This window comes from Sparus aurata, chromosome 11, assembly GCF_900880675.1.
Source record: "Sparus aurata chromosome 11, fSpaAur1.1, whole genome shotgun sequence".
NCBI classification, from domain to species: domain Eukaryota; kingdom Metazoa; phylum Chordata; class Actinopteri; order Spariformes; family Sparidae; genus Sparus; species Sparus aurata.
Genome location: NC_044197.1, coordinates 35,319,349 through 35,334,006, shown reverse-complemented (window position 1 = coordinate 35,334,006; position 14,658 = coordinate 35,319,349). Strand labels below are relative to the sequence as shown.

General features: G+C 47.2%; 1 protein-coding gene across 2 annotated transcripts in view; it reads right to left on the bottom strand.

Annotated features, from left to right (window-relative positions):
• Positions 1-281: 281 nt before the first annotated feature.
• LOC115590972 (uncharacterized) overlaps positions 282-14,658 on the bottom strand; it is a 29,812-nt gene continuing 15,435 nt past the window's right edge. Inside the window, exons 8-18 of one of the 2 annotated variants that reach the window (XM_030432486.1) lie at positions 5,410-5,456; positions 5,019-5,201; positions 4,736-4,848; positions 4,278-4,629; positions 4,069-4,195; positions 3,867-3,889; positions 1,954-2,036; positions 1,797-1,877; positions 1,146-1,706; positions 894-1,057; positions 282-337 (exon numbers count right to left, since the gene is read on the bottom strand). The gene's annotated coding sequence lies outside the window, so the exon portion shown is untranslated. Of the gene's footprint in view, positions 338-893; positions 1,058-1,145; positions 1,707-1,796; positions 1,878-1,953; positions 2,037-3,866; positions 3,890-4,068; positions 4,196-4,277; positions 4,630-4,735; positions 4,849-5,018; positions 5,202-5,409; positions 5,457-10,189; positions 10,293-14,658 lie in introns of those variants that run through there. The other variant, XM_030432487.1, reaches the window with a different exon arrangement.

Below are 14,658 nucleotides of genomic sequence, written 5' to 3'. Positions count from 1 at the left end.
GCACACGGGCCAAGCAGTGCGCAAGGGCCAGCTGAGGAGGGAGCAGCGCAAACACCAAAGTGCAGAGGATCCAGAACCAGTACACACCGTGGCAGCATTGTCAGACCGGACCGCACTGTCCGGGATGCAGCAAGGTATTAATGCCCGTCTTGACCGGGTGGCGATGTTGCTGCGGCCTCTCAGGCGCATCGCCTCAAGTCTCCAAACGCACCACCTGCTCCTGTTGTGCCCCTTCCTCCTCCTCCCCCAACTCCATCTCCGTCCACCTGCTCCACTAGGAGCACATCGCGCATTGCCAATCCTGGACCTTCATGGCTACGGCGGGCGCGTCGCATTCCTATCAGAGGGAAAAAGAATTAGTTCTTCTGTTTAAATCTTTTCAACTTTTTTTTGTATGGTTTGCAAAAATGGGAACTGCTTCCTTGTAGATGAGAGAAGCAAAGTGTATGCACGTTGAGCACACGCTACATTACGGCCAAGCATGCGCCCTTAAAGTAGCATCTGAATAAGCGCCACTGACTTTAGACTAGGTTTTTCCTGGTCTGTTGCGGAACTGTTTTCTGAAACAGCAAAATAGCACCAGTGAACGTTTGCGCCGGAACACGCCTCCTCTTTTCGCAAATTCATTCCCTAATTTAAGGACGTGCATCTGTGGAGGGAAAATTCCAATGTGCATCGAATGCAAAATAGGAATTATATAAGCGCCAGTTTACAAAGTCAATTGCGCTTAGTGCAAGATAGAGCCCTAAGTCTTCTTAGAAAGCTCCCACATTCCTGTTACAGTGTGCACTCCTGTTGTATTATGTTTTCCTTATTAAGGCCGGCAGATGGACATGTGACAGCATTCATGTTCCTATACACTGAATCAAAAAGACGACTCCAGTCTGACTTACTTGTGATCCCACCAGGTTTGTTGAGCTGGCTGAGGAGGATGGTGTAGAGGTCTTTCCTGTGCAGGTACTCCCCACAGTAGCTCTTCTGGACCTGCCTCCATACCATGGTGTTGCCCTGAGTGCGGTCCCTCAACAGGCGGATCACGTGCTTGTCCACGCCACGTCTGAAATTACAGCACAATCATTAAGAATGACATGTTCTAATACAATCTTGTAGAATTCAATTTACAGTAAAATAACTGAGAGTCTCACCTCAGTGTTAAAACAGCAGGGAACACAGCTCTGTGAGCTGGACTGAGCTGGTTTAAAACGCCTGCATCCCACACCAGGAAGAGGCCAATGGAATGGTCCTTTGACTCCTGTGCAGCTTTCCTGCAAGCATTACAGGCCAGGACCTCAGTCAGCATCGAGTACCAGCCGGACATGTGGCAGATCTGCCTGACAGTCTTTGAATAGCCACAGCGGAACAGAAATGTGTCCTTCTTTGCACGCGCTGGGCACTCAGACCTGGGACAGCGGAGGCTGTATCCCCACACACCGACTGGTCTCCAAAAAAACATGCGGCCGTGAAAAAAGAGTCTGCCGAGGGCACACCTCCTCCCACCACCACTCCAGGAAATATCAGGTGGATAAAACCACATTCGGTCACTTTTGAGGACTTTCTTTTTTTCGTGATTTTCCTGTGGTTGTCCTCAAATGACATCTGGGGTTGAAAGAGCCCTCTCTCATCATCCTCTTTCAGCCACCTGATGTCTGCCTCGGGAGCCCATGGGGACTGGACTCCCACATTTTGTGCCACCCCTCTTATGTCACCTGGTTGAATAACAAAGACAAGAGCTTCATTTAGTAACCAGTAAGTGCTCTGACTCTAAGGCTGTTTCTCCATTAAGCTGCATGTATTACCTCACTTGGAGTAGCAGCTACTGCTGCCTCAGTCACATCAGACGACGTCCCTTTTTGACCAGCGGGAGCTGACGAAGGACCCTTTAAAGAGATCAGTGTATTAGTATAAAACCTAAATGTTGACATGGTCAGTGTAATTTATAAACTATGGGCTTACAGGTGACGGTGGAATGGCTTCTGTCTTTGACGGCTGTGAAGGCTGTAGTTGGGAGGCAGCATCTGGAGGAGTCAGGTCAGTGTCTATGGAGCCAGAATGGTGACTTTAAAATTTGGCATCCAAAAAAAAAAATTGGCATTGAAAACAAAACCAGTACTGAAAAAGGAAACATTGTCATTGAAACATTTGTATTGAAAACAGTTGTATTGGCATTGAAACAAGTATTGGCACTGAAAAAAGAAAATAATTCAAATAATTCAAATCCGAAAATCTTATAATTTTATTTTATTGGGATTTTTTTGTATTTTTCAATGACAATCTTCAGATTTTTTCTTCAAGTCACTTTTTTTTCAGTGACAGATTTTTTTACAATGTCAGTTTTTTTTCAGTGTCACTGATTTTCAGTTTCAACTTTCTGTCACGGTTTTGGCGTCGAGAGGGCGGGGCATGAGGGGAGGGGCAAGTAGAGCGTGGTTTGCATATCATTTTAGAAGGTAATGGCAGCAGCCTGCGGGGAGGCGGGGCTGGACAGTCCAGCCACAATAGCGTTGTACGCCGGCCGTCTCTGGGCAACACAGAGTCCAACTACCTTGCGGACTTTTCTTCAAGCTCTCTCCTGATGTGCCCAAGTCTCTGTGTATCTGGTTCTGTCCCGGAGCTCCCGAGCTCCGGTCTCTATATGTGTATGGAGTGTGGTAGTAGTACCGGGGCGCCGAGCACGGAGCATTAGCCACAGTTAGCACAACAGTAGAACAGCCTGTTGTCCCGAGCTGGGGCTGCAGCGCCGACAGCAGCGCTCCGTCTGCTCTCCGAGCTCTGTGCCACCGCACCGCTACCGGTCTCTATATGCGCATGGAGTGTGGTAGTAGTACGGAGCTAACGAGCATTAGCCCCAGCTGTGCTGCTCCGAGCCGGGGCCACCGCACCACCGCCACCGCACCGCTGTACATGCATACAGAGACCGGACAATAAAGGAGAGTGCTTGGAGAAAAGTCAGTCAGTTATGAAAATATGTTACTTGATTACAGCCGTCTGTTGTACTTTACTATGAACCACAGTAGCACAATCACAGCTGACTTTCCCCGCATACTGACTTGTTGAGTTTATTCGCTTCGACTCAAAGGAGGGATTGTAGGAATAGTGATATTATTCACATGAACTGAGTTTATAGGGGAGCTCTGGTCTCCGGTAGCGGTGCGGTGGCACAGAGCTCGGGGAGCACACCAGAGCGCTGCAGCCCCAGCTCCTAACAACAGGCTGTTCTACTGTTGTGCAAACCGTGGCTAATGCTCTTTGCTCGGCGCCCCGGTACTACTACCACACTCCATAGCATATAGAGACCGGAGCTCGGGAGCTCCGGGACAGAACCAGATACACAGAGACTTGAGCACATCAGGAGAGAGCTTGAAGAAAAGTCCGCGAGGTAGTTGGACTCTGTGTTGCCCAGAGATGGCCGGCGTACAACACTATTGTGGCTGGACCATCCAGCCCCGCCTTCCTGCAGGCTGCTGCCATTACCTTCTAAAATGATATGCAAACCACGCTCTACTTGCCCCTCCCCTCAGGCCCCGCCCTCTCAACGCCAAAACAGTGACAGAAAGTTGAAACTGAAAATCTGTGACACTGAAAAAAAACTGACATTGTAAAAAAATCTGTCACTGAAAAAAAAGTGACATGAAGAAAAAATCTGAAGATTGTCATTGAAAAATACAAAAAAATCCCAATAAAATAAAATGATAAGATTTTCGGATTTGAATTATTTGAATTATTTTCTTTTTTCAGTGCCAATACTTGTTTCAATGCCAATACAACTGTTTTCAAAACAAATGTTTCAATGACAATGTTTCCTTTTTCAGTAGTGGTTTTGTTTTCAATGCCATTTTTTTTTTTTGGATGCCAAATTTTAAAGTCACCGTTCTGGCTCCATAAGTGTCCCCTGAAAGGAAATCAGGACAAAAGTTTATGCAGCCATGAGGATTATTTGTGTCAAAGCAGCTAAAGGACCGAACTCTAGAACCATCCTCAGTGTTATTCTGTAGCTGGTTTTATCGATACAGATTCTGCATTAATAAGGTTCATGCAGTAATATTAATCCAAGGAGATAAACTGATATACCTTGACTTTCGAAAGTGTCGAGTGCCTCTGCCAGTAGAGCATCATCTGCCTGTTCGTCATCACCTCTGGTCCCTGAGGAGCTGGAAGTGGCAGTTGCTGCTGGAGGAGCCACTTTTTAGGGAGATTTCTATAAAGTGCAGTTTGAGAACAGTCTTGAGGTTTGTCATATGAACAGCACCCTGCTTTAAACTTAAGGAGCCTTGACCTACCTCTTGTTCTCTGTTTAAAATGTAGTGCTGGAAGCGCTTCAGCGACTTAGAAGAGATGTCATCCTCCTTCATAACAAGCCACTGTCTGACTGAGCAGAAAGCCTCCTGAGGCATCTTACGCTCGTGGTCGCTTCCGGCTTGAGGATCCGCCTGGAGACACTTGTGAAGGCTGTACCACCACCATATCTCCTGAAACATGAACAACCTGAAGCGCCCCTGTCCATAGATGGCCCTGTCCACATTTACCTCCAGGTGGCAGGAGATTGGAGGGTACAACTCCACGTACCGGTGCAGATAGTCCTTCACCCACTCGGCCTGAATTGCACCTTTTTCTTTTCTGGGTGGCGGCTCTCTTTAATGTGGCGATTGAGGATAATAAAATAGAGAATATGTTAATGAATTCAAGAAAAACAACTCATACAATGTGTTATTATTACTCACAATTTGAGATATCCTACATCATTTTCAATCAGCCACTTGAAACTTTTGCCATCGTGCTTTCCAAATGTGACGATGAGCTGACCCAGATACTGCTTCTCCGTGGGATTGTCACAAATCAGAAGGCACTTAGCTGAAGAGTTACACATTTGAGAGGTTATTACAAATATTAAGCATGTAAGTTATATATAAGTGCAGTAGCTTGGCATGCCTGCAGCACCACACAGGGTGGGTCAGGTGCAAACACATCTACATGGATCATACGTTCGTGGTACTTCTGTGACACTTCTGCGGAGATATTACCTTCCTTGCGAGCCGTCTTTGGATCCCTTAGTCTGCTGTCATCGTGTATCATAGAGGGTTTGGATGACTGGCATAGTTTGGCCTCCTTTGTTGCTTTCAGAACACATTGTTGCCTATCTTGTGGTACACTTGTGTCCAGAATACACAAGACAGGCAACAATGGATCTGTTCCAGGTCTCTTAGCTAAAAAGAGAAAAGAGAGCTGACATTGAACTGTTAAAGTGATCTGGGACTTCACCCTTGATAAAAGTACTAAAGCTCAACAAAACAGATATGTGTGAAAGGGTCTTTTAGCGACAATGTATTGACACAAACTGTTGAAAAAACTAGATTTAGTGTGAAGGACACAGGAGGTGATGAAGAAATATCCTAGCCTTCACCCTTGACTCACCTCTTAAATAAGAAGCTGCCTTGAACTCCATGTTCTTTTACTTCACTCTGTAGAAGAAAATGTGAGGCCGGTTAAAATGGGCTTACTTAAATGAGCTAAGTTTGTCATACTAACTAACTCCCACATCCAGCCAGTGGGGTCTTGAAACAATGTGTGGGAAAGACATTGAAACTACTTCATATTTGCAGATGTCGGGTTAGAATACCAATAACAGTGTTATTTACAGCAGTAAATAACACTGTTATAGTAACTTGAGTAAGTTACTTGCAGGACAACTTACTCAACTGTGCAAAGATCTTACAGAGAAGGACAAAAAATTATAATTCCCCCATGAATGGTTATTTTTCTCTTTATTTGAACTCTCTTCCAATGTCCTGACAGAAAGGACACATAATATATATGTGTGTGTGTGTGTGTGTGTGTGTGTCTAGCCTACAACTGCACTTAATAGCTGTCATTTCAGACTTTACCCAATTTAAATGAGCAATACTACATGAACAAACGAACGGACACACATAAGAGGCTAGCTTATTCAGACGATGTACGACGTCAAAAAGTGCATTAACAAGGAGGAAAAAACATGGATCGTTTTTGTCTTTCGGAAAAAAGTCCTGATAGACAAACAGTGACTGCCAAGTGTCAATCACCACAAGGGGGCTGGGAGGTGTCCGAACTGTAGACTCGTGACCAATGGAGCGCGGCGAAGCCCCGGCAACTGTAGACCTCTGACCAACGGGCGGCGGGCAACTGTTAGACTCCGGGCCAATGGGCGGTGGCAGTTGTCTACAGTCTACAGTGGGCTTTTGCACGGCGGTTCTTAGCGGGGGGCTTTTAATTTTAAAGTAGCGACCGTTCATGGAGAAAGACAGAGCAGAGCAGCGGACAGAGGAGTGGCTTGAGGCTCAACACACTCACACAACACCATATTACGAGCGTGTGTTAGATAACCGTGGCGTTTTTATACCGCCGTTTTTTGACATCCCTTTGCACAACAGGAATTTATTCATTAAAAAAACACAGAAAAAGGGCACTTTTTAATACGAGGTAAAAAGGGCAGGGGCTCTAGCACCCCTTGGGCCTTATGTGTGCACCTGCCTGATGACACATGACAATCTATTAAGGTATTCGTCTTCATTTTGGTAGCACTCATATGGTGCATAGATGTTTAAGATAATTAACTTTTTGTCATTACAATTAAACTATTCCAACAGCCCAATCAACATCCAATCTAACCACATTAACCAGCTGATCATATTTCTTATTCCAAAAAATAGCAACACCAACTGGTATCCTGCCTTGGATTGTTTTAGTGCTGAGGTCAGTAGTGGTTTCACCAGCCCCTTCAAAGTCTTTGTGTACAGAATTTAGTCTGTCCAAGTCTTGTTTGGCTAAGAATGTCTCTTGAACACAGAATATCACAGGTCTCCAAGAGCTTGTCCACAACAACGCAACGTGATTTGTCCGCTTCACTGTGGCCAACACGCAGCCCTCACGCATTATATGACACAACACGGATCTTCATTTTGTTGACTAAGCCGCCTTTACTGGCTGCTGTCATTTGCCTGACTGAGTGCGGGGCTGTGGCTCCCTTGTGGAGCTGCAGGTGTATTCACAGAGCGCTGCAGGTCACTCATCCCCACTGGACCGCAGGCTTCACCACCACTAGCTCTGGGTCTCTGAGCCTCATAATAATGACGAACATAGGTCCCAGTCGGCCAGAGTTGTGGGTCGTACATATCAGCAACTTCATTACATTCGGCAGTGATATGAAACAAGCGGAATCTGTTCCGGCTTGAATCAACCTTCCAGCATGTCACTGATTTATTGCACAGCCTCTCAGTCAAATAATCACTTGTGTCAGCATCAGGATTAGGGGAGAATCTAGTAGCAAACACTCACCAGTTTGGTTTTACCCCCTTGGATGTTACTCTCAGTGCCAGTACCAATTATCCCCATTTTCTTCTGACCTTGTTTCAACTGGGCTTAAACAGTCCCAGGTTTTGGCCACACCACTGCGTTTTGGGGAACCGACTTTAGTCGGCATCCTTCTTTAACAACAGTGCTCCACTGAGGGGACCGCGGGGTCGTGCTCACTGTTGCTTGATCCAGTGTCTCCTCCCAGCGAACGGAGCCCGGCCCCGACACCTCACCTTCCAGAGAGTTACCAGTCCCAGGGTCCAAGCCATAGGGTCCACCGCACTTCTCAATAGCAGATATCTGGCAGTCCATAGTCGCAGTAGCCACCCCCAGGTTCCCCCCCAACTTCCACCTGTGCTTCCAGGGCCTTCCTCAAACTAGACACTTCTCGGCTTAACTGCTCTACTCTGCCAAGCAGCGCCGAGGCATCTATGCTGCCGAACCCGACAGGTGGTAGCTCATCTAAGTAGTACAAAACAAACCTGGGAATGTTTTCACCACACTCATTTAGCACTTTCAAACATGCCTTGTTGATGTCCTTCTGTGTGCCTTTGTGCGAGACACAGCGTTGCGTAGTTTGCGGACAGACTTAAAACAAAAGCCTCTTGGATTCGTCAATCCATTCAGATGAGAAGTTGTTTGAAGCCAGCAAAACATTTCATCGTGGCTTAGTGTCCTCATTTTGAAGTCAAGAAAGTTCAAAAGCTCATCTTCCACTATTAACTTCTAGAGGTGGGTGCAATTCATCCATGTGGTGATGCATCGCGATGCGTCACGTGACGAATTGGCATCGATTAATTAACGCCGATGCTTTGCAGCAAGACCAGAACAAAAAACACGTAACCGGAACCTTAGTTGATCTAGTGATTCTCGTTGGCCCTTTAATTACTTGATTGAAATCATATTTAGACATAGCACTTTTCAGTTTACTTCTGGCTTTTTTATCTGCCCAGTTAATATTGAAATCACCGAATATCATCACCTCTGCTTTGTGAGAGATCGCTTTAAGCAGTTTCTCTAACTTTTCGTAGAATTCACTATCAAATGTAGGCGGGTTATATAGGACTAGAATGCGGAAGTGCATCTCCGGCCGGGGATAGATAAACATTTAATCCAAGGCACTCAATAGAAACATCACAGTCAAACTCAATTTCAGTGCATCTGAAAGAGTCCCTAATATATACAACCACTCCACCCCCTCTACCAATTTTCCTATCTTTTCTAAAACAGTTGTACCCAGGCACGTCAACAATTGAGGTTTGCACCTTGCCATGAAGCCAGCTTTCGCTAAGGCACAAGAAATCCAGGTTTGAGTCCAGTAATAATGATTTAATTTCATCACATTTAGGGAGAAGGCTTCTAATATTTAGGTGCCCCCCAAATATACCCTTAGGTTTAACAGCAGGGTCCCATATAACTTTAGCATGATAAACTGTTTGAAAAATATTGATCTGTTTGAGAGTCGATTTATTATACTTGGTGCAGTTTTGATGCGTCCTCCAGACGGGTCCGGTCTGCCTGGAGCTGTGAATCGTGTGTATACGGTTGCCTCCGCACTGCTCCCCCAGTAGCGACCAGTTGGTGTCCCCCGGTTGCACGCCGACTCCGGCTCCCGAACTCACACCCCCCAATGCGAGACAGTCCGACACTGGCTGGAAAGTCAGGGTCCCCGGCGCGAGGTCGGGTGCCACAATGGAGCAGTTGGTAACTCTCCCCGCGGTCTGGTTCTCACTTGCAGAGTGCGTCTCCGCGGAGTGCCCCTCCGGGGATGTGTGCCTGCAGCTGAGACTCGGCGTTCCCTGTAGGGTTTCGCTGGGGCCTGGATTCAGTTGAATATCGCCGGCTAGCAATATCAGCAGGGTCTGAATTATGGCTGTTTTTATCCAGGCACGTTTATTGTTCCGAGTGTATTTAGCGTTCTTCGGACCTGACGTGCATGTTCGTGCCTGGCCATTTTTGAGTATGCAGGAAAAAATTACATGGCTACCAAAGCCAAACATGTGTAGGCTAGGGTTCAGTTGAAGCAGTAGATCCGCGTTTCTGCTTAAGGCAAGCGAGCATTGTCCTTTGGTCAACGGTACCAGCATCAGCAATGCGCATGTGAGTAGTGTTGGTAGGTTATCTTGAAATTTGCTCGTGGGCAATTCCAGATGGTGCCGGCATTGTTTGCCAGAGATTAGTCCATACCTCTTAAAACTACTCACTCTGGGTCGAGGCGGCGGGTTGTTTATCTTACACAAGCGTATAACGTTGATAAGTAGAAGCAGAACTTTCAGCGTGGAGCCCAACAAACCACGCTTACCGGTGTCTATCTCTGCCACCTGCGACGCAGCTACCTGCGCCATGTTGATCCCTTTTTAAGGACTTCACCTCTTCTGTCCAGAGTTTAACTTCCCACCAGCCGTTTTATAAATCTCTGGTTTTGAGCGAGAATAGGTACCTGCACCAGCACGCACTGCCACCCCGGCCATCTTTTTTAAAACATTTTCCTTTTGGGGGGGGGGGGGGGGGGGGGGGCTTTTATCGGCTTTATTGATAGTACAGCTAAAGATATTACAAGAAACGGGATGAGAGAGAGGGGGAGAGAGACATGTGGCAAAGGGCATGGGACGCTCTACCAACTGAGCTAAACGGTGCACCCACCCCCGCCATCTTGATCAAATGTGAACATTAAGTAAATCTTGATCGATAAACACTTTCTGTTCAAAAAAATCGCAGGCAGCAAAGCTGTTAACTGCAACCAATCGCCCCAGAAAAAGATGCACAATTTCTCTCTGCATTGTGTTTAATATTTCAATTTACAAAAGATGTATAATTAGTTAAAGCAGATAGATAAGGTGAATAACTTTCATTGGTTAAACAGGTGGGGTGGAGCCGTGGTTTAGACTTGGCCCTCCCATCGTAGGTGCACAGGCTCGTCCCAGCCTCTTGGCAACACGATCCCTTCACTTCCTAGGGACAACACCCTGTTGAGAAAAAAAAAATCCCTCTCCTGTCTTTCTGCTCATGCTTATCCGCACTTGTTTAAGTTTCTCGGTTGACTCACTAAAGCACACCTCAATGGTTCTGGGAATACAAGTTTTATCTTTGACCTTGGCCTCCACCGTTAATGTAGCTGTGTTCTCTCTCATACACTGGCTTTTCTCTTCAATGTATTAGCCCCTCATAAAAAAAAACTAATGCTTTCGACCTATCTTATTTATCAACAGGATATGTACAACTCTTCTAATAATGCAGGTTGTTAGTAAAACACAATTAGTAATAAAGTTTATTGGTACATACCAATTAAGTCACAGTAACCCACTTTTAATGAACAGCGCGTTGGTGCATGATAGTCACGGTGTCTTAGACTCAAAAACAGATGCATTTATCAGTCAGGTGTATAAGTGCACAGTACTTTATGGGCAGGTGGTTAAGTGCATAGTGATTCGTCACAGCAGTCAGGCAATACACAAACAGATAAAATGTATGAATCTTAACAATGTCAACACCAAATGTGTTGCTCCCAAATCCACTAAAAACTGTCTGTTTTCCTCTAACCAACATTCTAATCATAAGCTCTTGCAATGGAGAAATACAAATTGAGACATTTCTAATGATTTAGGAATAGTTTGAGAATCATCATATACATGTATATCTATCTCATCCTTTTGTGTCTCTGTATCTGTGTGGTTCTGCCCACTCTTCTCCACGCCCAGTGGTAGTGTGACTGGACATGCCGGAGTGTGGTGGTGTTTGACTTGCCAGAGTGTGTTGGTGTGACGTGACATGCCAGAGAATGGTGGTGTGAAGTAACATGCCAGAGAGTGGCGGTATGACGTCACATGCCAGAGAGTAGACGTTTTTATACAGGGCAACCAGCTGCCAATTTGCCCGTCCTTTTGGCGGCTGGGTCCGCGGTTTTAGATAGAGGCAGGCAAATTGGGGGTCTGTTGTGGTCCGCCAATTTGCCGCATTGGAGGGTACACTTATTTCAACCTCAACTGCTATCTAAATCTGAGACGTCAAGGTGCTGGCCCCTGCGTGAGATGGACGGAGGTGTCGATGACCTGCACTCTTGTGCATCCCACAGCCATGGAGTTTTAAAACCAAGAAACAGTAGATCACAGCAGTCAGTCCATCACTATATGTGCAGACATTAAGATGAGCAACGGGACAGCCAAGGAGATCCAGGAGATGCTAGCGTCTCCTCTGTCTCTGTAAGCAGCAAGCTACAAACAGTTGCTGCTTTCAAATTAAAAGCCCCCCGCTAAGAACCTAGTTCTAAACTCCAATGAGGTCAATGTAAAGCTCTTATTTTGAAGACAAATTAATTGTCACTGTTCACGGCACGTTACATGTTTATGCCTTTTGGAAAAGGAGGATGATTACGCCTCCATTTTAGAAAGACAGTACCTTTTCTATCTAAAAGGGCTAGTGGCAGTACGTCACATGCCAGAGTCTGGGGTTGTGGTGTGACGTGACATGCCAGAGTGTGGTGGTGTGACGTGACATGCAAGAGTACGGTGGTGTGACCCAGAATGTGGTGGAGTGATGTGACAAGCCAGAGTGTGGTGTGGTGATGTGACATGACATGCTGATGTGTGGTGGAGTAACCCAAAGAGTGGTGGTGTGACATGACATGCCAGTGTTTGGTAATGTGTTGTGACATGCCAGAGTGCAGTTGTGAGATGTGAGATACCAGAATGTGGTGGTTTGATATGACATGGCAGAGTGTGGTGGTGTGACCCAGAGTGGGGTGGTGTGACCCAGAGTGTGGTGGTGTGACATGACATGCCAGAGTGCAGTGGTGTCACGTGACATGGGAGGGTGTGGTGGTGTGACGTGACATGGGAGGGTGTGGTGGTGTGACCAAGAGTGTGGTGGTGTGAGGTGAGATGGCAAAGTGTGGTAGCATGACGTGACATGGCAGAGTGTGATGTTGTGACGTGACATGCCAGAGTGCAGTGGTGTGACGTGACATGGGAGGGTGTGGTGGTGTAACATGACATGCCAGAGTGTAGTGTGGTGGTGTGACGTGACATGCTGGAGTGTGGTTGTGTGACGCAAAAGGAGTGGTGGTGTGATGTGACATACCATTGTTTGGTAATGTCATGTGACATGCCAGAGTGAGGTTGTGTGACGTGACGTACCAGAATGCAATGGATTTATGACATGGCAGAAGCTGGTGCTGTGACATGGTGTGACGTGACATGCAAGAAAATGGCTGTGTGACGTAACATGACACAGTGTGGTCATGTGATGTGACATGCCGCTGTGTGGAGGTCTGACGTAACATACCAGAGAGCGGTGGTGTGACGTGAAATGCCAGAGTGCCATGGTGTGATGTGACATGCCAGAGTTTGGTGTGGTGGTGTGATGTGACATGCCAGAGTGTTGTTGTGTTGCGTGACAAGGGGGAGTGTGATGGTGTAATATGACATGCCAGAGTGTGGTGTGGTGGTGTGACGTGACATGTTGGAGTGTGGTTGTGTGACGTGACATGCCAATGTTTGGTAATGTCCTGTGACATGCTTTGCATTTGACTGTGTTGTTTTCTCCCTCCATGTCAAGAGGAGGTGCTGTGTTCCCTGATTTTTGTTTTGGGAAGTCAGTTTTAAAACCAGCTTGTTTTGTTTATTGTTTCGGGTATTGCTCACTCTATTTTTGTTTGGGTAAATAAATTCCCATAGTTTTTGGACTGCATCCGTTGCTTTTTGGTGTTTTATTGTTGGGAGTGGGAAAAGGGAGAGACCACTATGTCAAGCCCTGGTATACCCTAGGCCGGGGCATAACACATGCCGGAATGAAGTTGTGTGAAGTGACATGCCAGAGTGTGGTGGTGTGACGTGACATGCCAGAGTATGGTGGTGTGACGTGACATGCCAGAGTATGGTGGTGTGACGTGACATGACAGAGGGTGGTGGTGTGAAGTGACATGACAGAGTATGGTGGTGTGGTGTGACGTGACATGCCAAAGTGTGGTGGTGTGAAGAGACATGTCGGAGTGTGGTGGTGTGACCCAGAGTGTGGTGACGTGACATGCCAGAGTGTGATGGTGTGACATGACATGCCAGAGTGTGGTGGTGTGACGTGACATTACAGAATGTGGTGTGGTGGTGTGACGTGACATGCCAGAGTGTGTTGTGGTAGTGTGACGTGACATGGCAGGATGTGGTGTGGTGGTGTGACACAACATACCAGAGTATGTTGTGGTGGTGTGACGCGACATTGTAGAGGGTGGTGGTGTGACGTGACATGCCAGAGTGTGGTGGTGTGACATGACATTGCCAGAGTGTGGTGGTGTGACATGACGTGCCAGAGTGTGGTGGTGTGACGTGTAATGCCAGAAGGTGCTGGTGTGACGTGACATGGCAGAATGTGGTGTGGTGGTGTGACGTGACAAGCCAGAGTGTGTTGCGGTAGTGTGACTTGACATGCCAGAGTATGTTGTGGTGGTGTGACGCGACATGGTAGAGGGTGGTGGTGTGAAGTGACATGCCAGGTTGTGGTTGTGTGACGTGACATGCCAGGGTGTGGTGTTGTGACGTTGGTGGTGTGGTGTGACGTGACATGCAGGGTGTGGTTGTGTGACGTGACATGCTAGAGTGCGGCGGTGTGACATGACATGCCAGAGTGTGGTGTTGTGACGTTGGTGGTGTGGTGTGACGTGACATGTCAGAGTGCGGTGGTGTGACGTGACATGCCAGAGGGTGGTGATGTGACGTGTAATGCCAGAGTGTGTTGTGGTAGTGTGACGTGACATGCCAGAGTATGTTGTGGTGGTGTGACGCGACATGCCAGAGTATGTTGTGGTTGTGTGACGTGAAATGGCAAAGTGTGGTAGTGTGACTTGACATGCCAGAGGGTGGAGGTGTGACGTAACATACCAGAGGGTGGTGGTGTCGAGATATGCCAGAGAGTGGTGGTGTCATGTGAAATGCCAGAGTGTGGTGGTGTGACGTGACATGCCAGAGGGTGGTGTGGTGGTGTGACGTGACAAGCCAGAGTGTGTTGCGGTAGTGTGACTTGACATGCCAGAGTATGTTGTGGTGGTGTGACGCGACATGGTAGAGGGTGGTGGTGTGAAGTGACATGCCAGGTGGTGGTTGTGTGACGTGACATGCCAGGGTGTGGTGTTGTGACGTTGGTGGTGTGGTGTGACGTGACATGCAGGGTGTGGTTGTGTGACGTGACATGCTAGAGTGCGGCGGTGTGACATGACATGCCAGAGTGTGGTGTTGTGACGTTGGTGGTGTGGTGTGACGTGACATGTCAGAGTGCGGTGGTGTGACGTGACATGCCAGAGGGTGGTGATGTGACGTGTAATGCCAGAGTGTGTTGTGGTAGTGT